The 26,022-nt window shown below is 31.8% G+C and overlaps 1 protein-coding gene across 1 annotated transcript in view; it reads right to left on the bottom strand.

The window, feature by feature from the left end:
• The window catches only part of LOC115451023, a 91,389-nt gene that overhangs the window by 40,017 nt on the left and 25,350 nt on the right, over window positions 1–26,022 (bottom strand). Inside the window, exon 2 of the mRNA XM_030179215.2 lies at window positions 10,233–10,254. The gene's annotated coding sequence lies outside the window, so the exon portion shown is untranslated. The remainder of the gene's footprint in view (window positions 1–10,232; window positions 10,255–26,022) is intronic.

Consider the following 26,022-nt stretch of genomic DNA (forward strand, 5'->3'; position numbering starts at 1 on the left):
CATTTGTTTATTTTTATTTAGCCTCCAAATAAGATTTTGATATTACTGAAATATAATGCAGACACATTCTGCTTAGAGCCAAAATTCCTACAGTATTATTTCCTGCAGTAGCGCGGTCTTCAAGCGAGGAGAATGCGCAATGCATTCAAATGCGACATCTTCCTTTGTACAAGTCATTTGAAAAAGTACTAACAATGATTATTTACTTAGCATCCAATAACCCAGAAGAAATTAGCTAAGCCAAATAATTAAATGTATAAAATGCAGAGCGAACGATTGTGTACAAAGTGACGTCAGATTTGATCACAGCACGGACTTGGACCTCTGATTTTTATAGATATGCAATGTACATGAATTACATAATTATTAAGATACCTTTTTCTTATCGTAAAAAAAACTGCTCACCGTCTCAAATGCGTTTATTTTGTAAATAATGTATGCGAACTCCATCAACCCGCATTAAAGCCATCAAGTTTGTTGGAAAAGAGCCACCCCGTGTAACCGCAGAGAAAGCCCGGAGTCAGTAAATAATACACGGCAAATCGTATCATTTAAATTCAAACACATTAACACCAACACTATAATGCAATTAAACGGAACTGAATGCGTGTACATATTAAATTAGAATTAAACGCAAGAAGTGGCATGAAACCAGCTTAGCTTTCCCGAGCACCTGTGCATTTAATTCCTACAAACAAGATTATACAAATTGCAATTCATATGACGAATACTTCCGTTTTGTAATGTACTAATATGCATGAAATCACAGTGATTTTACTTCCTAATATGTCAGCAAGCAAAGATAAATAGGTATCTAGAATTTTCTCTTTACATTTTCTTTACAAAATACTATACAACAGTATACCCTGTGAAGGAGCCAGTATGTATTTTAAGTTAATACAAGACTTCACGCATGAACTTCGGACCTTACAGTAAGTCACAAGTATTGTGTCGTGGCCGGTGGGTATTAGAAACGGTAGGGACTAGCGGTATTAACACCTAGACGCAACAAATATTTCACACACAAACATTGTTTTGGTGCGAGAATGTAACCCGCGGCCTCACATTTACAAAATTCCCTCATTTAAACCCGAAACATGCTCTAAAATTACCGAACGAGAATTAAGCAAACCATGCTATTGTTAAAAAATACTTAAATAAATTTGCTAAAATTACCAAACGAAAATTAAAAATAAAATCTCGCAACTCTTAACACAGAGTTATAAGCCGGAAAAACGACTCAATATATATTACCAAGGGACAATTTAAAAATAAATTCGGTATTTTAAACAGTTAGGAATGAAGCTGTTAAATACGAATCATGTCACTGTATACAGCCTTAATTTACAATCTCGTTTCACAATCAACGCACTTCCCACTGCTTCCCAAAAGTGCTTGGGACAAAAAAACTCGATTGTTTTCATTCATGAAATCATTCATTGGGTTCGAAAAAATATAAATTATACAGGCCATTTGGTTTTCATGAGGCAGATTGGTTTCCTCAAATGATTAATTCGTTGTTTAAAAGTTCATCGCCTTGTGAAATACTGTTTGTGTTTGAGTACATTAATATAATTTTTTATCGTTAAACGTAGCGATCAATTGACCGTAAATTGTCGGTTTTATAACAAGATTTTGTTTTTTACCTTTTATTAGTTGAAAATTAATTTAGATCAGTTTCAATAACATTTTTGTAGTATTTACAGGCAAACTGAAATATATTATTTTTGTATATTAATTCTTACTGTTTTCGTTTCTTTTTTACGAATTTATTCACTCTTCACGACTTCGCCGATATAAAAGCCTATCTTATACTAAGTATAAGGTATCATAAATGGCTAATGAATAGCCATTTTTTATTATCATTTAAATTTTACTTTCTGCTAATAAAACTATTTTAATAACGATTTTAAAACAAAGTTTGATAAGACTAGAAATTAGAAACTATGTTCTGCTTTCATTGTATTCGAGTATCTACTAAATCGAATAAGGCAAAGTACTTAAGCCAAGTATTTAAGGCAACAGGGCTTTTAAGAACAATAGCGCGTGAACACTACTTGCGTACTGAAAGTTAGAATTTCTAAACTGGCATTTAGTTCACTCTTGTTAGTATTATTATTGTACAGGCATTTTGCACGCATCTGCTGAGCAATTTACTTACAAGGAAAGTCTGTACCTTTACGACATAGAATATTCAAATGCTAGGAATTATATTATGTACGCGGCTTCGCCCGGATAAAGCCTGTCCCGCTAGAACAAAGAAAGGCTAAAGATGATGATGATTACTCCCATATCTTTACCACCGTCATCTTCATTCTACCGCTTTAAACTATGAAGTTATCAAAACGTTTATATTTAAAGGTTTAATTTACTATTACAGCTGACACAAAGAGCATCATAACTAAACGCTAATATAATATACATCCAGAAATAGAAATGAAGTCCCGAGATAGTTTCCTATTATAATGTAGGCGAGACGAACGAAAAATAATTTGAAATAAATGCGTATTCACCCTGTGACGAATGTTCTTTGAAATTCTTCAGATGTAGTGTAATCCGACATAATCCCAAGATCATGAGGATTTTTAGATAATTAAAAGTGCTTTTGCTATCTGTAATATGATTTCATGTCTCCGTTTAAATAAGTTTTATAATGCATTAAATTGGAAAATATCAATCAATAATTATAAATTTTATGAATAATTTATATACCAAAGGAATTCTCTGCAAAATAAATAATATGAACAAACAAAATAAACACAACATCATGAACCATTTAGAAGCAAAGAACATTACTCTTGAAAGCAATACTTTGAACAAAAATAGACCAACAAATTAGTAGGTCACAAGATCTAAATACAATTTGATTAGTCATTACAAAATACGTTAATGCACATTTCAGTGAAAGCGAAACCCAAATTCGGAATGAAAGAGTTGGAAAAAACATGCCCTCGAACATGACTTCGTGCGAGCGTCATTACAGACAACCGTAACAATTAAGTTAGGGTTTTTTAAACATATTTTTTGTCTGTCCGATAAATTGTTAACTTTTTTAACGATGAAAGTGTTTGAAAAACGATCATTATGTCAGCATGGTTTTGTGTTGCCGTCAGGCTTAATGGCGGCCACTATGTCCGCTCTGTGTATATTTAATCACTTTGCATGCATCTAATTTACTCTACAATAGCATTCGGGTTACCAAAAAGTTCATTCAAATCTACGCCTAAAGTCGTCACACCATAATGTTTCGAAAACACTTTCTAAAGAAACACGGGTTCTTTGAATTGCGTGCGCTATAAATGGGATAATAACACGAGGAAATTCATTTAACGAGTATATCAGCTTTTACTTTTATGTCACTTGTTTTAATTTCCAAGAAAAGGCCAAAAATGATCACGAAAATAGCAATTCAATTTATAATTTCCGTCGATGCAATATCAAATCTATAATCGAACATCGACTACCATATTGTTTTTAGAGAGGCATAGATCATACCGTGCAGTACTCCGCCCCGCAACGCAGTGGGCCTAGTCGACACCTCTCCGCCATTGTTACTTCAAACGCTAAATTTATGTCCGATTCACACCTTGTGAACTATCATAAATGTTTGAAATTAATGGAATCCCCCGATCACCTGGCCGATATGTCCAGCTGAATTGACGTGCATGCGACAGGATGCTTTATGAAGTCAATGGATACCAAACGTGGAATAATGTTATGGAATGTTATTCAAGACGGAAATTTTGTAATAATCTTTATGTAGTTAAGCAGTGCGCAGAATGTAAGAAAACTAGAAATAAAAGAATTAAATTTAAAAAAGCTAGATCTAAGTTACGTTTACGTATAATTAACATTCATTGGTAATAATTTTTACTGGCTTTAACAGTGATGGAAAATATAATTTAAAACTATCCCAAAAATAAGTATATAAAAAGCAAATAATGGGGTCCGAACCCCGGATCGGGGGATAGGAAATGTTTCCCATTGAACTCTTTATATTTTTATCTTAATAAAAATTAAGATGCTAAAATACGATACCGGGGAAATTAAAAAAAAAAACTCAAAAATTAACCTCACATTAAAAAGCCTTATTCTAACGATCATTTCTTAGTCTATGATATCTTGGTCTTCCTACTGCTAAATATATTCATTTATTTATGATTCCCAACTCAAACGTACCAACATAGATTAAAATGAATAATTCTATTGCGAAATGAAAAACATTAATTCTGAAGCGTTATTTAGCTTACTGTTATACACGTTAATAGAAACTGGAAAATGATTTCCTACTCGTTTATTACCCTTTCAGTTATATTTGACACAAATGTGTTTACTGTAGTGGTTAAACGTCTGTTATTGACAGTCTGGTTATGGTTAAACGGGATGTATATGGTTAAAAAGTAGAATTTTATTACTTTACTGTTCATTGCTAAATCAAACGGCAGTTGAGTCTTTATATTTTTGGCGTAATAGTTTTCACTGAATGGTACGAAATTATTTTGTTAATTATAGTTTAAATAATATGGTTTTTGTATGTCAAACGTATAATGCTTTTAATTTGGCCACAAAACTCTCAGAGGTTATAACAAATTAATTAATAAATACAGTTAAAACACAATCTTCGATTTATAAGTCTAAGCTATAGTAACAGATAGTTTTATTTCTTAATATAAAAAAACTGCAACTGCATTTGGAGACCAAATCGAGTTTTGAAATCCACAGCGAGCTAAATTCGACTTTGAAAAAAATTACTTACCAACCACAAGTCGCATATATCAAAGCCAATAGGACTTCAAAAACATTTATCGGAACCGTAATGCCGATTTGCAAATAAAACAAGCTTATACATCAGTCACAACTGTGAGTCATGACTGTCAAGCGGCTTGTCAGTTTACTACCAGCTTTATATGTCGTCAGCGGTTTTTATGGCCTGTCGGAGGCAAGCGCAGTTTATTGCATGATCCTTAAACGAGAATTTATCAATCGGCTTGTCCTAGAGGTGGTGAAAATAGACATGGGTAAAATTGTATTTCCTTATAGATAATGTGTTTTATCGTGGTATTTTAAATTGAGTATACATACATGGAAAATTCTTCGCTCTTTGTAATATTTCGTTGTCAGCATAGATCAGAAGATTAGCTTTACTTTTTACGAAACTTAAGTACTATTTGTTGTTTCTATAAGGATTTATTGAGAATAAATCTTACTTCTTAATAATATTATAAATATATGTAAAAATGTTTAGATGCCTATTTGTCAGAAATAAAAGGAGAAACTGTTTGAATTTTGTTGAAATTTAGTACAAATGATTTCCAAATGATTTTGCGACGTAAAAGTACAGAACACTTATACGTCGCAAAATACACAGAGGATTTTAATCCGGGAAAGTTCTTAAACGAAGGCAAAGCCTCGAGCAAATTCTAGATTATCATGAACGCTAGTCATTTATAAATTGAAACTGAAAGGAATACTCATGGAACAATGTTAGATCGCGTTTGAAATCTCTGATTCCCCGTTAGTACAAACTACTATGTTAGTCGCAGATTCTATTACTTCGTCGATTATCTTTATGGTCACATTAGATAGAGCGATATATAGTACTAACCAATACTTGTCAGATTAAAAGTAGAATACAACAAATCTAGAAAAGCAAAAGGAATGGATGAGTGGAAAGCAAGACCAATCACAAGTCAAAGCTTGAGATAATATATTCATTGAATAGGGAAATGTATGATCGTTGTAGATTTTCGAAAGTATGCAGTGAATCTAAGGGGCTTGCTTAATTCTTTTAGCAACTATCTTTTTTATAAGTCGGTTAACGAATGTTGACACTTACCCTAATGCAATTTTACATAGCGTGTTAATATGTTTGTTATATTATAATGTAATCTTATCTTATATTTAAGCGAATTTTAAACATAAAAATATAACTAGTTTGCGGATTTATTCGCGGTTTTTTATATTTAAATATATATATTTAAAATATATTTGAAAAATTGTTAATTAATTTTAAATATTTAATATAAAAAATCTATAATTGTAAAATGTAGATATTTTAACTGACTTTTCGGACGACCTACGAAGGATTAGAAAAAATAAAATGTATTAAAATATCTATATACTTATCAAGTATCTCTATTGTATTCCACGTTATGTTCAGAATTGAATAAAATACATATTTGAAATAAGTTTTTTTCTCACAAGGTATAAGTGTTCACTGATTAAATATTATTAGTGATCTTTACTCGTTAATTAAACACATTTAAAACAGCACCAGATTAATTATATTCCTCGTATAATTTGTGCTGTTACAATAATCTAATCTCGTTAAAGTGGCTGCCCATTAATTCACATGCTGGCTGAATAACAATATATCCAGAGGCGACGGACGCATAAGAAAACAGCCAGCCGAGTAATCGGTCATCTGCCTGTGATTAATCTATGTTAATGTTATCTTAGTTTTTCCGAGTATGAATCACTTGTCTTTCTAGTGTATAAATTATGACTACTGGCCACGTTGAGATAATAGATTAGATAATTTAACCATTGTGGTTAAGTATGTATGTATTTTATAGCGTTTACCTCCAGGTAAAATAGCAATGAACTGCGTGAGTAAACTGGATACCTAAGGTATTGTATCCAAGCGAGAAAATCGCGAAGATTCCGCGCTTTTTTTTTATACATGTAAAGTGACCCCACTGCATGACTCCACTACCCTGATGGTAATTGGAGTGGCGGAGACGGAGACTGGCAACTGACGAGCGTTGATTACCCCTTGATAGTCGACACAATTATGCCGGCCTGTTGGAAACACAGGTTGATCCCGGAACGCGACCCACTTCGTGGGCTACTATAGCGGGTTTAGACACCTTGTGTACGGTGGTCGCTATCCGGGCGGATACAAAAATATACCTATAAATGCTACCGCTAACAAAATCGTCGGATAATTTAAGAACGAGGGATTATTCTGCTAGCTTATCATCGCGATTAGTAACGGAATTGTCGATTCCCCGATGAGGCATTGTGCAATAGTTTGGTAAAAGAGTTAGGAGTACAAACAAAAAAAAATACTAATTTGTCAGGATGCTGATCGTGCAGTTTTACGCAGTAGTTTGTACTTTAATGGTGATGGTATTGTTCGAGTTCAGTCGTGACTTAACATTAAATCAAGATGTTGATAGTATAACCAACAATTTAAACATGTAATAATAAAAATACATAAGTATGTAGTTTACATTTGCATGCTAATGATAAAATCACTGAATAAGATTTTGTAAATACGATGACATTACAATTACATAGTGAACCACATTTTCCAAGAATTTCAGAACACACAATATAAATTTAAAGATACAAAGAATAAATAATGCATGTAATAAAATTTCTTAAGAGCTAGTTTTCATATCAAATTTTTGTAAATTTTAATCAGGCTACTGGATTTTACTATTCTGTAAGATGCTATCGAAACAATTAATGATAACAAATTTTATTTAAATTCTTCTGAATTTCTTCTATAAAATATTATGGGAGGCAGACGTATTTCCAGGACGAGAAATGTCCATCGTAAATATCATGCTGTCTTCAGAGTGAGGTCGAAGACCTTATGAATAATTAACAAATGTCTTTTACGATACATTCGTTTAGTTAACCTCAGTTCCAGCTAACATGGGACCTAGTTTCATATTATGTTAAAATTAATATCAAAGTAGATTCCAGATCATAAAAAATAGAATAATAACTTAGATGAAAGAATAAAAATTCTAAAGGAATAATATTACTTAATTATTTTTTGCGTTTGAAACCAAGGATTTAACAGCATGCATTTTAAAACATATATTTTTAATTTAATGTAATCAAATTAAAACACATTAATTATAATATATAAATGCAAAAAGCGGCGATAGCCTAGTTGGGTGTGGAACGGACTGCCGAGACGAATGTCCGCAGGTTCAAATCCCAAGGGCACACACCTCTGACTTTACTAAAAATCATGTGTGTATTCTTTGTGAATTTATCGTTCGCTTTAACGGTGAAGGAAAACATCGTGAGGAAACCTGCACATCTGAGAAGTTCTCTATAGGAATTTCGAAGGTGTGTGAAGTCTACCAATCCACACTAGGCCAGCGTGGTGGACTAAGGCCTAATCCCTCTTAGTAGTAGAGGAGGCCCGTGCTCAGCAGTGGGCAAGTATATAATACAGGGCTGATATAATTATTATTATTATTAAGAATCATATATATGTATGTACAATGTATATACTGCTAATGTTTTGACTACCGATTTACAAACTTGAGCACTCGAAGTTATGATAAATTGTGCACTTAAACATTTCATCGCATAAAATCAATAACAGCAAATTTTACAAGTCCAATACCGTTATTAGATAATACAAACAGTTTATTTGATCACTAACAAACGTTGGATGGCAGTTATGACAAAAAATCCAATTCATCTAAATCCATAGCTTACGGGTTTCATTATAATCTCCGTTTCCCAATTTGTCAAAAGACAAATGTATGCCATTTGTCTAGGGGTTATTGACATATCTTACTAGGATAGTATTCTGGCAAAAACAATTCATGCTTTGTTTTACGTGGTTTAAATAGCAAATCGCCACTCTATCTCCATTCATTTATCTTCTACTAACGAATCTAGGTTCAGTGGACTTATTAAAATTAGTGTAACCTTAACTTGCATTTAAAGCTTATATTCCTAGCAAAATATCCATGATGTAAGGTATATTCTTTAAGGCGCGGAGAGCTTCCAAAAAAAACCTCCTGTCTAACTTTACTCATATGGAGCTGGCCAGACCTCGAGTGATACTAAGATTACAATTAATCAAATGTCCTCCGTTTTACTGGCCCACGTACCGCTTCTTATAACAAACTGGGAGCATTAGTAGCATTTAGTAATTATTATAAAAGCACGCCAACTATACAGGGAAAATGTCTAACGAAACTACCAAGTTTCCCACAGTGGTTATCATACTAAGATTTATGGTATAAACCTGCCTTTATAGATAACTTAATTAATTGCGTGGTTGTCCAGATATTGTACTCTCGGCTTGATATCTCCTTTAATTTCACTGTCATGATAAACTAAACTTTCTTGATCTAAATATATAAACACTGGTTTTATATTTATCATAATATCTAAAAATAGACCATAAAAGAACTGGCCAATACGGTAACACCGTTCTTACATTTGAGTAGTAAACGCTTTGGGTCAAATCGAAAGTTAAAGTAAAGATTTTCTTGTACGCGAGCTCTCTAGAGGTCTATAAAACCGCTTTCCTACGTAATCCTCTCTATAACTACCATATGCACAATTATTTTTCATTGGTAAGTGTTTTTGGACAAGTAATAATGATTTAGATTAGATATCTGAATATCCTCTTCTACTACAATAATATAAAAAACAATTGTAGAGATACGTCACTAGTTGAAAATTTATTATTTTACTATAAATTGAGAGTGGTTTACAATTAAAACAGATAAATTCGGATCATGGTAACATTACGAAAATCAATTTCAACCTTATATTCAGAATACAACCATAAATGTGTTCTAAAGATAATTATGTGCAATCAACGGGCTACCCGGCAAGTTTTGAACATCGCAATAAGAAATTACTTAGCTGATTCCACACCATTCATCAAAATTAACTTTGTTCCGCGGAGGCGTTGTTTAATTACCGTTACCATACGTAATTTGTTTTTATAAATGATGCGCTATAAATAAACACAAATGAGAATTTTCTATTCGAATTTCAAATGATATCTAAAACAGTAGATGGTAATGACATTTTGCTAGAAATATTTCCAATTTAATTGCTGTAAGTTTCGATCGAGACAGGGCATGTTTCTGAATGTTCAAGTAAATGTTTTCTACCATTCCACGTTATTATACGGATAAGGGAGATATGAAGTTGGATCAAGTAACATTGGACAAAATAAGACACTAGAACTCTCTGAGACTAGACTCCTGAACGTAGGGTAAGGGAGCACTACGCTGTATCGAATTTCGGAAATAACTAATAGTTGATATTAAGCTAGTATATGCTTTTAGAGCCGTTTTAGCGATTACTGTTTCAAAGAGTATCGTGTATGACGGGCCCCTTAAAGTACATGTGATCCCATTGACATTTTTTTCCCATATTAACTAAGTATAGAAACAAAACACTGCTTTACAAAAATCCGCTATAATTCCCTTAATTAAAGTACAAATTCTCACCTCAATCTCGTTATCTCGAAATCTGAAACAGATAACAACAGGTTAACAATAGTTTAACAGTGGCAAATGGTAATGAGGCATTCCTGGCCCATTGTAAGCATGGGAGATGGGAGTCTATTTGTAAGTTGTAATACATGTTTATAATATGATTTTAGTCTGAAATTAAAAATAAAATTTGTTTCATTTAATTATTATATTAACTTTTACGTTTATCAGTCTAACTTATAAAAATTTCGCAAAGCTATGCGTACTTAAAACACAAATTTACTTGATCAGCTGTAAGTCAAAACCCGCCATCTTGCCTCTTAATATGGTTTAACTAGGAACCGGTGACGTTTTTGACAGCTATTTAAACAATTCTTAACCACCTCTTAACGCTAAACAAGTGTATAAGTAAGACTGTATATTTAGAGAATATAACAAACGAGCGATTAGAATGTATAATATTAATTAATGTATTATTTAGCTTTTAATTGAAATATTTCGTATCATGACAAAGAAACCGTTAGAGGAAGTTAATATTCATGCATTCGTACACTCCAAATTTTTATGCACGAAGACTCGCACAAATTATTCGTGCAATTTTCTAACGAGAGTATTACACGCCCAATTTATTTTAAAGTAAACGTGTGAAGTATAATCAGAGCATTTCGTGGTACCGTTTAGTGGACACGCAAAATTCTAGAGTAATTTAGATAAAAATATGTATAAGTTGTGTCATTATGATATATTGTTTGAGAGATAGAGATCTACGACGCCACGACTCGTGTGTATTCTAATTGTTTGTAGATGTTTGATAAGGTTTTTATGGAATAGAAGATGCTTGTATTATGCTTATTATTTAATACTAGAATAAAATATATGATAAGGTTTTGTAATATTTTCAAACAGTAAATCTGTTTTATGCGTACTTAAAAAAAATAAATAAATAAAGTCTCTTATGGTATTATATTAAAAAATCGTATCGTCATTTCATGCCGTAATAAGTTACATGCAAATTTCACGAATTATACAATGTAATTTATTAAATGTAATAAGCAAACATTTCTCAGTTGTCTCTGTTTACATAATCGTGAAGAAAGGTTCATAAATATTGATTATAGTCAAAGATTTCTCCCGCGGCTGCGCTATGATTTAGTGGCAATATTTCACACTTAAGTGACATTTTAATTGGGTCCACTTTGTTTCACAATTATAAAGGTTATAATGTAGTAGGCGTGGACATCCGTGCAATTCCCGACGGAGTAAGTTGCAGCACACGATCGCAGTAAAGGGCAGTGCGCACGACCACAGCAAAGGGCAGAGTACACAATTGCACTGAAGGACAGTGCATACTATTGCATTAAAGGACAGTGCACACTATCGCAGTAAAGATTAGTGCACATCGACGGGTGAAAGGCTAATTTACTTAAGCGACACTAAGTTCTATACATATTTAAAATCAGCTCTATTTTCTACATGTTTTTAAATTAGTTAAAATTTTTCGAAAAAAAGAAATCGCTTAATCCAATAGGCTTTTCAACCGTCGACATGATCGCAGTAAAGGGGAATGTTTGCTGCAAATCCTAGAAGAATCTATTAGCTACTAAGCGTTACGTTCTCGGGGTAAAAGACCGCTTTCAATTCAATAGTGTTATACGAGTTTTTGTCGATTTAATTGTGGCTAGCCTGTTAGACTACGGTCATTTAAATTGAATGTGAAGTTAGTGAATATTGGATTGTTTTTTTACTGTATAATCAATCACGGTAATATGGTCTAGCCAGAATAATATTTAATGAATGATTGCAAAAACATCAGAGATTAAGTCATTTAAACTCGTAATGACCAATAGTGCGTAAACTGTAGAAGACTCAACTTTGATTGGACCGACGGCATGGCAACGGACCCTTCATAAATACAAATTCAAACTAATTGCAATTACTATTCAACGATATTTACAAGCCGAGAAAATCCTAACTCTTTTAAACTAACGAAAAATTGAATTTGTAATACAATCCTTATCATTTCAATTTTAAATATAATGTCGTAACATTGTGTGTCGTTCTGCTAGTGGACACCTGGCCTAAGACATATATTCGATACAAGATCTTAAAAAATATATCAACAAAAGAACAAAATTTTTGTGCACACAATTTTGACGTTATTAGAACCATTTTTAAATTTAGAATCGTTTAATGATCGCCGTCGGATGTAAAAAGTACGGGTCATCTCCACTTAATTTTTTGTCATACCTGAACGTGAGAAAGTCGCTTTAGAATACTTGATTTATTCCGTAGTGTCGCAAGGTACACATTATAGGGACATGGTCAATTATCATAATAACTTAATTTCAGGTAGGTCTCACAAATCGGCACTTTCACAAGGATGGTAATAAATACAATGTTATCGACGTCTTGGGGACATAATTTAATGAAGTATTAACGGATGCGTGTACCCTACATTTGTAAAAAGCATATTTCATGCAACGCGAAATTTTGATAAATCGATATTTTTCCGATGATATATGAATTGAATCGTAACTTCACTAAGTTATAGTGTAATTCTAATTATATTGAATTATAACCAAAAGGTTCGCATATCGTATAAACGTTGAAACTAATTACATTTTCTACAAATTACGTTTCTGAATCTAGAAATAGATTCAATAACTTACATAAAACTATAAAATCTAGTAAGTATTATACTTAAATTAACATAAATTTTTCATTACAATATTTATTACAATGTGAAGCATACGGTACCAAATCGTTGTCGGCAGGTTTAACGATTATATGCACTTACTTGTTAAGTATTAACAGTAGCTAGTGTAAAAACTGTGAGATAACTATGTTGCAGAAAGCACCGACTTTATAGAGAAAATCGTTTTATGCATATTCCATTCTCGTATTGGAATTTATGACGAATTTATTATTCGGGTCAAGTTCGAAATATGAATTTTCAATTAAGGAAATAACTGAATCCAATAAGTATTTATCTGAAATTAATTTTTAAATATAGAATTATTCCTTAGAGAACATTTTCTTTAAAAATATGATTACACACAATCTGTCACGGCTTTTATCCCCAAAGGGGAAGGCAGAGGCGCAAATTGGTACACCCACTTTTTGCTGTGCGTATTCCATTCCATGATGTGACAGGGAGCGAGATTATCGACATATCAGGCATAAATTCCAGACTCCAGGCTGATACTCAGTACATAAACCTAATACCACTAGACCCGACCTGGCATTGGACCCAAGACCCCAACGGCCAAACCGTAATACAACTACGCCACTGAGGCAGTCTAAAATAATTATTGTAATTTCAAAATTAATATTTCCTAAACCATCAACAAATATATTCTAAAACAGAACTTAAAATGAAATACTAAATCGCACAGAATACATACGTATTCGCCATTCAAATATTTATTCACCGAATTCGTCACAATAAATATCAAACTAAAATCGATAAATCCAGGATGCTCTAAAGATGGACAGTATTCACTTTCATTTATATTGTTTATGGCATATTTAATCAACACAGGTATCTCATTTGTAAACCGTGTACAGGAAACATGGTTGGCAATTAAAAACGCATTCATTAATCATAATGTAGTATTCAAAGTCGTCAATAGGCGCCACATTCTAATTACATATCGCTTTCAATTTTAATTTAATATTTATTCTATTTGCTACTTATATTTTCATACAATAGACAACGGAAGATTTTAGAGAGGAGCATCACGAATATGAAATCAATTACGTATTACTAAGAAATCATAATTAAACAGCAGTTTCGACTCTACATTCTAATAAATAAGAGACTTTTAGTCTCATCACACGTTAGACAAATATTCGTCTCGGCATTCGAATCAAACCCACACATTTTAGACCTATCCCATTTCAGTTTCAGTAAAAATGTACTGTTAATTAACACAAATCTAACACAATTTAGAAAAAAAAATAGGTTTATATATAATATTATTACTTTATAGTGAAGAGCTAGATAATTTTTTGTACGAAATATTAAATGTTTTGATACTTGGTTAATAAGGTCATATAAAGCATTATTCCGATAAGTCCGTGTGTTATAGACAGTTTTGGTACGTTCGTATTCCGCTTTCCACGACAGTTCCTTGTACCCTGTCTCCCTTACAAGGAAACAAGGTTTGTGATCTAGATACTGTAATACCAACGAGGACAGGGGAATAAATCAGAAATAGTATTGGAAAATTTTGAAGCTGAAATTCCCGTGTAAGATTTAATTGCTTGAAAGAACTGTATTTGAAAGGTACAACGTTATGTACATACCAGTAAGGCGTCTGACAAAATGGAACAGTTAATTTTTCATACGTTACAATACGGTAAATTATATTAAAGTGGAGTTTGCTATTCTAACATGCGTAATTATAATTTTCAGAGAAGAAAAAGTCAGAGGAAACTATTAAGTAAGACGGCAATAAGCACAAATTCTGCTATTGACCCAGCGCTATTCTTAGTAATGCCTTACTATTCTTTAAATCACCTCTTAGACCAATGCCTTTCTGGAGTTAAAGTATACTTAAACCAATGATGGTATACATAGACATCTTTCTACAAAGCAATGTGTGACAAAGAAAGAAAGAAATTTGAAAAAAGTTTTTTTTTGCACAATAGCCCCACATCACTCTTTTTTATTTATTTGTGATGTTATATAAAATGTGACTGCAATGTTTTTTAATATTATTAAAAAGGCAAAAACCAATATTCTTATATATTTTTACCATGATATAATTATTAGATAATTTTAATGTTACCGCGTAAGAGTTGCCGTGATTAGTAAAGATTCGTTACTGGTAATAGCTGTAATTAATAAGTAGGCAATTTATAGTCAATCTACTGTACGCATGATTGAGTTGTGCGATTATGAAAGACCACGTTTCCTGGATAACTTAATTGATTGTTTTTATATCGATAAATGAGCCTACACTCTATACTTAATTTTAAATAATGTTTAGTAATATACGCTGTGTTTAAAGATACAGCCTAAAAATTTAATAGACGAAATAAAAATAGCAAAATTCAATAATAATAAATCCATAAGTATTGTAATTAACAGTATATTTTTTAAACCAAGATCTTTACAGAAATGTCCACGATATTCCAATAAATTATTTTCGACTGAGAATAAGCCTGAAGCACACTTTTGAATCAGAGAATCTTGTTTTGCGCAAGCGCCTTTTAATTGTATATAGTTGTTAAATTTCCGATGCCACTTTTTCTACTTCAACATGTTATTATTGTTATAAATAAGCGTGCAGTTAAACATGAACACTTAAGTTGCCAATTACGTGACAACAAATAATTTTCAAGAATGATATAAATATCGATCGGATTGTACTGGTTTTACACTGCATATAATAATAATGCGTCACATTTGTGAGATGAGAAACAAAATATTTTCAGTGTTGTGTAAAACCATAAAAGTCTTACTGTTCTTATAAATTTGCCAAGCCTTGAAGTTTTTTAATTTATTCATTTATTAAAACAAAGAATCATATCTCGACAAATAACTTTGAAGCACATTCTTGAATATTTTTAATATATATCTAATACAAAGTTGGGATAAACGACCATTAAAATACTGGATAACAAATAATAAGTGATCACTGCCACCTATGAACATGGAACACCTACAATGTTCCAACAGTCCCCCTATTAACAAAGCTTCATTATAGCTCCTAGAAATTATTTTATTTAAAAAGAATACAATAACCAGTGACACAAAATTATTCCAAACTAAATCCTAAACTTTAATTAGTGACGCGCCGTAAAATTGCTAATTACAAATATTAAAAAGGTTATGCACCTATAATTTGTTTTTGACTCCCAAGTTGGCAGAAAACGTGCCTTCATAGTTTATGACATGGATAGACGTATCCGGTGGATCTTCAGACTTATCTAACATTGTAAGTGAAAGTCATCACGATATCTGTCAACATGGCATCATGGAGCTATCAGTTTTTTATTTAATGGAAGGTAAGAGATACAATTCTAATAGTCGCTGATCATGTAACATTGCCGGAACTGATTGTTTGATGTAATTTTAAATCCGAAAGTGAAGAGGCTTGAAACGTCGGAAGTAACAACTTTATTCGCGAGAATCGTCAATCACTAAATGAAATACGTGTATGCATTCACAAATTGTAGTAGTTAGCAGTATATTAATAATAAAAGACTTAATTCACTGACCATATATACAACAGGTTCAAATTAGGTTTGTTACATTTAAATCTAATTTAACAAAAAACAATTAATCAAAAATGAGTTTACAAGTTTTTCAACAACAAATTTATTGGCTAGTTTGGCCTTCGACATTGGCCTCTCCTAGTTTTTTCCATTCATCACTGTACGAGTAAATCTTCTCCATCTTTTTGGCTGGTCAAATATAATAAAAACAAAAAAACTGACTTTGAATTATGAAAATTATGGCGCCAAATTAGTTGCGATAAGTTCTGATATAAACTTTTCAACTTTATTTTTAGTTATTCACATCCTTTAATCTATTTCTTACCTAATTACCCTATCATTTGTCGTGAATACGAGACCAGTGGTTTAATTAGACAGATTTGCAGCTGCCTTCCAAGATGTTCAGTAATGAAGTGTATCAACATTGTAAGAAGACAACCTAACATTTGATGTTGACATTGATGTAGAAATTATGAAATATTAGCACGTCAAAACTCCGGCCACTCATTTATATAGGCTCGCATAGATACTTAAGTTTGTCGAGAAACATATTATGATATAGAATTCAGCAACTTGATAACTATAAGTTTTATATTAAAAGTAATAAACTAAAAAAAATATATATATATATATATATATAAATTAATCCCTATTTCCCTTGGTCACGCCATCACGCTTGAACGACTGGACCGATTTCACTATTTTTTGTTGTTGTGTTTGTTATTGTCAGGAGAAGGACCTTATGAAAGAAAAAATTCAAAAAAATGCGCGGGAAATTATAAAATTTAAAAAAACTTAACGACAATATTAATTTTACATACTTAACTATCATTGGTTTGAAATAACTGTCAGCGATCGACAGAATGCGCGCAAGCATACATAGTTAAGACAGGAACAACGTCTGTCGGGTCATCTAGTATTTTATAAATAAATAATGTGTGCTTTATTGTCTGTAAAGTAACTGTACTTTTCCGATAAATTACGTTCATGACTTTTTGATTGTTGGCAACGTAGTTCCTGTAGTTAATCGTGTTAGATTGTTCGCTTTAGTGTTTAAAGATTTATTTCCTGTAATATACATTCATAATATTAGTATGTCGCGCTTTTATCATATAATTCTCTTATAAATAGTATGTTTGTATAGTATCAAATACAATTTGTTATTGTATTTGATACTATACAAATATCAAATGTATATTGTTAAATAAAATTTATAAATTATAGTGATGTATGAGGTATTATAAATTTTGATGTTGAGAATTCAAATTAAATTAATGCTTTGTAATGTGAAATATGTATGCGTTTTATTAGGTAAATGTAACTGTAATCTAAACGCTTCTCTTGATTAAAAGATAAAATAATCAGAAGGAAGATCGCAACAACTTTATACGTCATTTACAGTTCCGCGTTAATTTAATGTCTTCATCCATTACACTGTCTAGAAAAATATATGGCTCTAACAAGTCTGATAGCATCCAGACTCTACATTATTTAGTTTTTCACGCAATAAAGGGTGTGAAAACAAAACGCTAAGACTAACCCGTGTGAAAGAACTTTACAATACACACGCCCTAACATGCAAGTAGCTATTCTTTATGCTATAATAGTCATTATACTTATAACTTTTAAGAATACAATCGCTTATACACTGTAATTATTTAATTTTCCTAGCAATTACATGAAATCACTCGAGCGTGGTGTAACCGAGATTATGTTACCATCACATTTTCTATGTGGATTTTGATGCACAGATTAGTTCTTAATGTCATCACGCACTGGTTACTGATGTAATTATAATATCGTTTGTAATTCAGGATTAATTACCCCATATAGTAATAATAAATGGTCTTAATTATGCTCCATAATTAGATTATAAACATCCTTGCAAAAAACGCTAATTTATTTTAGCCTTATTCACTAATCGTGAAATCTGTTTTTAATTTCAAGTAATTCACGGATATTTACGTCATTAGTTTTTTATTTCCTTTTGTAGTCTCTATTTCTTGTTTCTCATTTAATTTTTAATTTAAAATAAAACAACCGCAACATGGATTCGCTTTGCAGCCTGTTAATAGATTAGGATCTTGACTCTGTATTGACAATGTAATTTTAATTATATAAATATTGGATTATTATGGTGTCCAATATACTTAGTATATGCGATAATAAACTGAATATAGTAATATACATCAAACTTATATAAGTATCAATGAAGAAAGCTTTCAAATCTAACAATTAAGGAACTTGATATTTTATGCCATAATCATACATTAATTTGTAACTCAAATCTCTACAGAATCATAATTAAAATAAATTATTTTACAAATGCCTAAATGTTAGTTTAATTGCCAATTAAGAATAGCAACTAATAAACATAATTATTAGCAAAAATTATGTTAATAACTTTATATAGCATAACAAAGTGTTTTTGTTGCGCCTTGTTATTTTAATGTACGGCAGACGAACCGTGAAATACTTCTATAATTAATGTTAATTAGGTATATAATTTTGGCACTTTATGTATAACTGTTTTCGACTTTCACCACAATTACAAAAGGAAGAATGTACAAAACGGCACTTTAAAAGAATGTTTTCGCAAGCGTATAAAATATAAATCCAACAATATTAAAAGGATAAAGTGCAAATCGTAACATATTATAAAGTAAATACGTGATTTACATTTTATTAGCGCCAAAGAAATAGCGAAGGAAACACGCATTCAGCCACGTCGGCGCCATAAATATTTGCACTTGTAAGCGTGAAAAGGCGAAGGAAGCTATTCGTTCGGCCACGTCCACAGATGTTTTTTAAATGGATATCGAAGGTTGGTAATCACCTATGCCTGCACAGGATAAAGCCCTGCGGCTAGTTTGCTTATAACTTCTAACGGCTGCCGGTAATAACCAGCAACCTTTATGATCTTCTTATTCGAAGCAGTTTCAATGCATTTATGGTAGACTACTCTGAACATGTCATTGGGTACCGATGAATATAATACAGCTGCATACTGGAATTTTTATTATGACATCCAAGGCACCTTTTGTTGCGTAGTTTGAGTAGCAATTGGTCAATGTACCGAATAACTAGATAGTATTGGCTGTAATATTTTATTATACTAAAGTCGACTTTATAGTTACGCGCTAATTAGCTCTAGATTTACTTGTTTCACCACTTATGTAGGGGTAACTGGTTGAACAACCAGTGAAATCATATGACAACGTTTTAGATAGTGAACGAGTTTAAAATTATATCTATAATACGACCCTATCGGCAATTTTATTATCATAATAATATTAAAAAAATATTTTCATTGATATGTAAGATATATTTAAATTAAATTATTTTACGAATTTTATCGCGGTTTTAATATTTTACTATTCTCCCGACGTTTCGAAGACTTTGCAGCCTTCATGTAAGATATATACAAAAAAAAAAAAGAGTAATTTTCAAAATAGGGAGTTTATAATATAAAAAATGCGAAAGCTTTTAAGATATTTTTGTATTTGTTGTAAATAAATACCAAATCCATTGATCTGCATGAAATTTGGCACTTAAATCAACATCTTACCATATATTAACACATTCAATTATACTTAGATAATGTGACCTTATATAGCCTGGTTCCTAACCTGGTCCACGTAATATGTTTAATATTTTTGTGATGTAATGGAAAATAGTACAACACCTTTTTATTAGTTCTTTTCAATATTGTAATATATCGAAATATTTCAATTTAATCCATGGTTCTTAGTTATTTTTCTTCATAAAACTATTATATTAAATTTTAAAATTAAGTGGGCTATCAATAGTTCCGTTACTTCCGTCTTTATTCTGGAAAAATACAATTGAATTGAGCACCCCTTTTTTTAAGTCGGTTAAAAAGTACAAAATGATTTTTTATCCCAGCATAAGTATTTTACAGGGATGGACCGTTACGCATAATTTACATAATATTTTAAATATTTGAAAAAAAAACTTAAGCTCATCTAACCGGCGATTAAACGTAAACCTCGATATTCTCAGCCGTTATATAGCTAGACTAATGAGGCAATTTACAACGTTTATTACATGTTCAATGAGCGGGTGACAGGTTTTATAAGCATTCCTTTAAGTATCAAAACTTCGTCATAAACTAGGGATTCATTCTTATATATTAAATAATCAACCAATCTAATTATAATATAGGTTCCAAAAACGCACGGAATTTTAAGGAATGAAATGTAAATAATACTTAAACTAGCCCATCTAGACATAAAAATTAAACTATCCGAAAAATATTATACCTATTTCACTATAGCAAAAAAAAAAAACGCCGATAATCCGTTGAAAATACCAAATCGCCCAGCCACGATCACCCAGTACCCTTAATTCGTGTCAAATCGAATAACAAATCAATCATGCGCAGTTCGTGCGTGCCTAACCAATGGTAAAAACCAACGGAACTGATGAACAACGCACTGTTCAACCATAGAACACTTTTTCACCAACTGAGTTTCTCTGGGTGCGCTTATAATTAAAAGGAGTTCTTAAATAATATAGAGCGGGCATTGGGAAGATTGTCATACAAAAATTTTGCACTCATGCGATCGTTGTTCAATCTACCGTGATATTTCACAACACCAATGTAAAACACTTAATTTTTCAATATGGTGATTTTCACATTTTTAATGTGCATATTAGCACATTTTATGTAAATATATTGTTTTTGTATTAATAACTGAGGACGTTGTGGCATTAAGATCCCATAGACATTTCAACGACAACCTCTCATTACCAATTGACAATAACTTTTGGAGCCCAAATTTAGTTTTGATGTCCTATCTAACTAAACGGTTAGACGCTATAACATCTTGTCACAGCACGTTTCAAATAAGACAAAGGCTTGTTACCAGTTGGTAATAACTTTTGGAGCACAAATGTTGTTCTGTTATCCGGTCTAACTTTAATGTCTGTTGATTATTAGAGCCGGTAGGTGATTTCGCGTTGTTCGATGTTTTTTCTGCTTAGTATCAGTCCGTAGTCTAGAATTAGTATCCGATATGACGATTGAGTTACCTCATATCACATCATGGGACCGAATATACCAAGTATAAATATTCAATATTCATCAATGGAATATACATGGTAAAAATTGGGTTCACAAGCTTTGCCTACCACTTTGGAGATAGAAGCCGTAAGTGTGTATGTCTAACAGAACATTCTTGAACGTACATGAAACACTTTACAAGGCGTTAAATCGATGCAAATACAAGTATATGGGTTTCCATGAGATTCTGATTCCCATAGCGTTGGGAATATTAAATTCGATACAATGTACACTGCATTACAATGGCGAATGGGCAAAACACGTTCGATATTTGTTGTGAATGATTTTGTGCATTAACATGCTTAGCATGTAGTCTGTTTAGAATAAATATTGCATATCTTCTATGTGGATCAATTTGTAATGTTCAATTTCATTTGCTTTGTTAAATTTTTAAGCATTACGTAAATGTACTTTTTTATTACGATTCCCAATGGATAGCAATATGGCGATTTCATACGTTTATAAAATTGTACTAGGTAATTAAGTCATGAAATAAATTCCATGTCTAATTGTTATATTATTTATTTTCTAGTTCTGTTTATAATTAAATATTTATTTATTTATTATGTATATATTACGTATATTATATTAGTACCGGTTGTACCTTATTTATAATTCCATATATATTATACAGTTATCCAGGCACTAGGGCAACAAGATCTTATTCAATAACAAATTATTCATGAAACTATCAAAGACCGTTCGTGAGTACAATGTGAATATTTTGAACTTGTCAAATGCCCTATTGGGAAATGCACGCGGCTAGTTAAAACTAGGGATGAGGTTATGAAACGCAGTATAGAGAAAATAAATCGGAATTCGATTTTCAATTACTTATTTATTTTCTTATGAATAGAGAAAATTAGACCTTGAAACTAGTTTAAAAATGTTTCTAATACTTAGAGATTTAACATACATCTTTGATCACATAAATGCATGATTAACTAGCATTTAAGAATTATATTTCAAGAATCCTACACCATTCTGGTTAAAAAACATATATATTTTTTTGTATCACAAAATAACTATGAATGTACTTAATCGTGATTGCTATTTAATACATTGAAACAAATTAATATCATATGCGATACTTAAATTGGCTTTCAAAAATAATATTAATTCAGTACTCACAACTATATTAATTTTTTATATGAGCACTGTTACACTACTGCACCTGATGGTAAGTAAAGTGGGGTCCAATAGAATGTCGACTGATGAGATATGACGCTTCAGCAGTCGACACAATTATGCTAGCCTGTTGGAAACGTCAAATTAATATCGATTCGATTATCGTCAGCACTGAAAGCCCCATCCCTAGTTCAAACCTTTCGAAGGCATAAGATTATCAGGAGTTGTGGCCTGCGGAGTCTGTATCAGTTTGGCTCACAATCAGCGTCACGTTTATACGATATGTCGATTGTCGCTTAGTTATGCGTTATATGACACTGATAAACGCAGCCTGTCATAACCACGGAATATTTATGGAAATGAAAATCAGGTACCGGTTTACATTTTATCAAATTACATATCGGATTTGGTTGAGATTTCACTTGTCGCAAAAATTGCTTTTGAAATTGATGGAAGTCAGTCGAACGAAAACGATGAGTGGTGAGCATTGTTATGATCATTATTTCACGAAGACACTGAAAATATAACCCTTGGCTAAGGATTGCATGGGATGATTCCCGGATATAAAATAAAATTGTGTTTTATTTGACAGTTTATGTTAAGGAACTCTCCTAGTTTATATGTACCATAACCAATCAATTGACTGCCTCGATGGCGTTGTTGAAATGCGTACGCAATACGAGTATAACTACAGCGCTGAGGTGCTGAGTTATACTCGTATTGCGAAGCACCTAAAAACATTGGTTCTGCGCTCTATCTCTCTTCGATCATGTCGGATAGCCGTTTCACCGTTTGTGAGAGTAAAGGAACAGCGAATGCACTTGTGCATTACGCACACATTTGTGCACTATAATATCACCGTTGAGATTTGCCGCCGTGGCCGAAATTCGGCGAGTAGGGATTCAATTAAATAATAAATTTTTATCTTCTTTGTACACTATCTTGTCTTCTGACTTTACACTTCTCACTATCATAGAATGTACTTTTACACAATCACTTTTTCATTGAAGATGCGGTAGACCTATCTAGAGGGGCAAAGACCCTGCCACCAAGCAAAGCAAATTGTGCACTATTTTCTATTCAAACTTTATAGGTTCATAAGTTTTATAGTAACTACACTAAATATAAAAAGAGAGCACTAGACACAGACCAGATTATATTATAAAATTTTATGAAATTAATGGGCGCTTGAATTAGAATCCTTGTTATAAAGAAAATAAAATTTGCTAGACTACCGTCATTCCAACATAGGGTTTGAATATTTAACTTTTTATAGGCCACTAAACATTTACTGTTTGAGACTTCGGAACGCACCATTTTATTAAAAAGTAATAAACAACACCGTTTTATTTTTCGTACAGAAGGTCTTTTGAATTTTATTTATCTAATTTGTTCCGCCATGTTTTTTATGCAATAATAAAATTGGTATGTTCATTTACGCACTCAAACAGGACTATTTAAACAAAGCAATAAGAAAAATGCATGTTGAAAATTGTTATTTATTAGTCGAACAAAAAATATACTTAGTACATAAATTAAGTAATTAATTGCTTTCGTGATCCCGATTTTATAAATGGTCTAATATGAAAGAAAATGTGGACATTTAAGTAAATATTTAATAACAAGTTTTAGTACCATAAACATTTTATAACACTTCATAATTTTAATTCCTATACTTTCTTAACAACGCTGTTAAATAATAACAAGGAAAATTATATAATAAAATTATAAAAGTTATTATACGCATAATTTGTTAAACGAGTTCATGTTAAAAACAAGGCATTTATTATTATGATTGATTGTCATTTCTAGATTTGCGTTTCCTGACGCCTACATGAGCCAGGGTTTAATGGGAGAGTCGAGACGCAATTAAACCACTTTTATGAACCGTGACAAATCTTTCAATAAATAATATATGACGGGAAAATCATTGCATCTCGATTTGTGATATATTTTACTACTTGGTTAATGGTATTTAAGGGATTCATGAGAACTAGTATTAATATCTCCATGTTTTGTACCACTTGCTGAGTTTCAAGTCGTTCAGATATTGTACAAAAACACACCTAAGCTTCTTAATGGGTTTTTAAGACAGTAAAACCCGCCATATTCAGCTAGCTGAATGGTTGACGGAAATAGGATCACGATTCTCTTGATTGCAGTTATCAGTGACCTAATATTTTTATGGTAATTATATATACTTTACCTATGTCCATTTTTTGTATCCTTTTTAGTCTACGTTTATTAATAAATACACAATAATTTCTGCGTGCCAGCCCTACTGATCCGAAATGCAGCCGAGATATTTCCCACGTACATAGTTGCGCCAAATAAATTCGGTTCTGTGCATTGTGCATGCTAATCTCACCTTATTTATTGGCTTCGCATACGGCGCACGCATGCATATTGCATACAATAAGAGCCAAGCAAATGAAGCGATAATTATTTTTCCCTTTGTGTCAAAGCATTTTTTTACCGCATATTTGAATATGCAAGTATAAAATAAACCAATGAAGTGATATGTAAATGTTTCCTTTGTATAGACAAGAGGACATAAAATTGTTTTAAACACTCATAGAAATGTAAACATGGTTACCGTTATGGTGGTCAGACTAGCGAAATTTCGAGACGCATTCTAAATCAAGGTGTGCTTTGAATTAATTTTCTTAGCTATAAAAGCGCCGTATGTATTTACGAGCTACATCGGTATTGATCGTCAGCTTTCCTTTAGCTTTAAATTAGACGTGATTTCGCCTGTAACAATGAGTATCCATGATTCCTTTCATGATAAAATATCGGATATATGAGATGGATTTTTTAGTTTCACTTCAAGGTATGGCGTATTGCAGGGCAGTCATACCTACCTACTATATTTTCTTCAGGTATTGTATTATTGGTTTGTGTTGTTTTATTTTTCTAGTAACTAGAAGATACTTAACTTTCCTAACAAAATAAATGAGTTATTTTGTAAAAAAAATCTGACAAAAAATAACTTAGCCCCGTTATAATCCCATAGTAAAAACGTCTTTACATAATCAAATTATACTTTAATAATACATTTTTGTACTGCACTTTGCAGATAGTAGATAAACCAGCCAACCGTGAACTGAAGAACATAATATCGACAATCCAATTAATGTTTACTGTCTTTAAGTTAAAATCAAAGCATTAGTATCTATTCGGAGTAATTTTTCATGTTTGTAAAAATAGCCTATATTATAATATTAGTAACCTACAACTTGAATGGGATACGATTTGATAAAGTCACTTTTTATTTAATATATCTTGATTATAATTTGTTATGTATACGTGAATGTTAAAATTTTGGTATAATTGTAATATGTAGGTCTACCTAAAAGTCAAAGT

The sequence above is a fragment of the Manduca sexta genome, chromosome 12 (genome assembly GCF_014839805.1).
Source record: "Manduca sexta isolate Smith_Timp_Sample1 chromosome 12, JHU_Msex_v1.0, whole genome shotgun sequence".
NCBI classification, from domain to species: domain Eukaryota; kingdom Metazoa; phylum Arthropoda; class Insecta; order Lepidoptera; family Sphingidae; genus Manduca; species Manduca sexta.